The sequence below is a fragment of the Sinocyclocheilus grahami genome, unplaced genomic scaffold (assembly GCF_001515645.1).
Source record: "Sinocyclocheilus grahami isolate Dianchi unplaced genomic scaffold, SAMN03320097.WGS_v1.1 scaffold649.1, whole genome shotgun sequence".
In the NCBI taxonomy this organism is placed as follows: Eukaryota; Metazoa; Chordata; class Actinopteri; order Cypriniformes; family Cyprinidae; genus Sinocyclocheilus; species Sinocyclocheilus grahami.
This window is the reverse complement of record NW_015505828.1, coordinates 150,029-152,409: the sequence shown is the minus strand read 5'-3', so window position 1 is coordinate 152,409 and position 2,381 is coordinate 150,029. Positions and strand designations below refer to the sequence as shown.

The following is a 2,381-nucleotide window of genomic DNA, read 5'->3' as shown; positions in this document are numbered from 1 at the left end:
ACACACAGACACACACACACACAGACAGACACAGACACACACACACACACACACACACACATATAAGGTTAAACATTATAAAATAAAATAAAAGCATACAATATAATTAAAAAGTTTTGTTTGTGAAGGTGTCATGCTTAGCAATGTAGCATTTATTTGATCTGCATTTCATTGTGCTAGTTAAACCTAGCGAATTTATTTATTTATTTTTAGTTTTTTTGTAAAATACATGTTAATTCAAATAAATATTAATCTAATAAATATTGAATAAAGATTCCAAAATGTTATTGTGGTTATATATATATACACAGCAGGGCAAAGGTTTTTTGAAAGAAGTCTCTTCTGCTCACCAAGGGTGCATTTATTTTAAAAAATAAATAAATAAATAAAATTGTGAAATATTACAATTTAAAATAGCTGTTTTCTATGTGAATATATTGTAAACTTTAATTTATTTCTGTGATGCGCAGCTGTATTTTCAGCATCATTCCTCCAGTCTTCAGTGTCACATGATCTTCAGAAATCAGTATAATATGCTGATCTGCTGCTCGAGAAACATTTCTGATTATTATCAATGTTGAAAACAGTTGTGCTGCAGAACATTTTTGTGATACTTTTTTCAGGAAAATGTAAAATAAATAAACTAAATTATTTCAATTGTAAAGTATCTGAAAGCATATATCATGGTAGTATTTGTTGTACTGAATTTTTACACAGACACGCACACAGACACAGACACACACACACACAGACAGACACAGACACACACACACACACACACATATAAGGTTAAACATTATAAAATAAAATAAAAGCATACAATATAATTAAAAAGTTTGTTTTTGAAGGTGTCATGCTTAGCAATGTAGCATTTATTTGATCTGCATTTCATTGTGCTAGTTAAACCTAGCGAATTTATTTATTTATTTTTAGTTTTTTTGTAAAATACATGTTAATTCAAATAAATATTAATCTAATAAATATTGAATAAAGATTCCAAAATGTTATTGTGGTTATATATATATACACAGCAGGGCAAAGGTTTTTTGAAAGAAGTCTCTTCTGCTCACCAAGGGTGCATTTATTTTAAAAAATAAATAAATAAATAAAATTGTGAAATATTACAATTTAAAATAGCTGTTTTCTATGTGAATATATTGTAAACTTTAATTTATTTCTGTGATGCGCAGCTGTATTTTCAGCATCATTCCTCCAGTCTTCAGTGTCACATGATCTTCAGAAATCAGTATAATATGCTGATCTGCTGCTCGAGAAACATTTCTGATTATTATCAATGTTGAAAACAGTTGTGCTGCAGAACATTTTTGTGATACTTTTTTCAGGAAAATGTAAAATAAATAAACTAAATTATTTCAATTGTAAAGTATCTGAAAGCATATATCATGGTAGTATTTGTTGTACTGAATTTTTATTTCAATTTTAAAAAATGTGTCTGGAGAGTATGATTTTCATTACTGTATTTATTTAGCATTACATTAAGTTTAAATTTCAGGGGGAAATTATTTGTCATGATAAAAATGAAAAATTGCAATCCCAAAAAAACAAAACAAATCTACAATAGCTTGTAGTTTATCCGTAGCAGTAACTGAAGCGTGTCAATCAATGATTGTGGCACTACATGGTGACGTCAGTGGAAACTTAACTGAATCCAAGAACTTTGACCTAAAACTCCACCATAAACATTCAGCAGCCAATTCAAACCTGGCCTCGCTGTGTGTGTGTGTGTGTGTGTGTGTGTGTGAGAGAGTGAGTCCAGTTCAGGCCGTGTTTAACCTCAACACACTCATCACACATTATCAACAAAGGAGGATCAGAGGAAGTTTACGGGGAAAACTGAAATCCTCCACTACACTGTTGGTCAGTAACACACGCCACAATAGAGAGAAAGCTGATATTCCGCTGCTCGCTGCAATCCACCGAAGTACATTAGGAGAGAAGTGAACACGGTAATCGGCTTGGCTGTGTGATGTGGGCGGATTGGCCTATAAAAGGACTTATGAGCTGGATTCATATAAACACTAGGCACATTAGGACCACACAGAGATAAGCTGGTTACAAACCTTCTCAAACAAAGCACGTGAGAGAAAGAGAGACGGCCTAAGAATGACAACAACGGGATTTAAATTATATCGGCCACGTTTAGAGGAAAAAAAATCATCATCCTCCAGCTGGAAATGAAGAGACTGGGGTTTAGGAAGCTTGTCAACAAACAAACACTTCGTGATCAGTGGCAGTGTGTACAAATATATTTCCAAACGGCACAGAAGATATCAAAAACGTACATATAAAAATATGTAACAAACATCTGAGATGTATTAAAAATGTACAATAGCAGTTCACGACTGCATTTCCCCCACAGA

The 2,381-nt window shown here is 32.5% G+C and overlaps 1 protein-coding gene across 1 annotated transcript in view; it reads right to left on the bottom strand.

Annotated features, from left to right (window-relative positions):
- Positions 1–2,381, bottom strand: part of LOC107558550 (latent-transforming growth factor beta-binding protein 4) — a 62,914-nt gene that overhangs the window by 1,923 nt on the left and 58,610 nt on the right. The window lies entirely within an intron of this gene.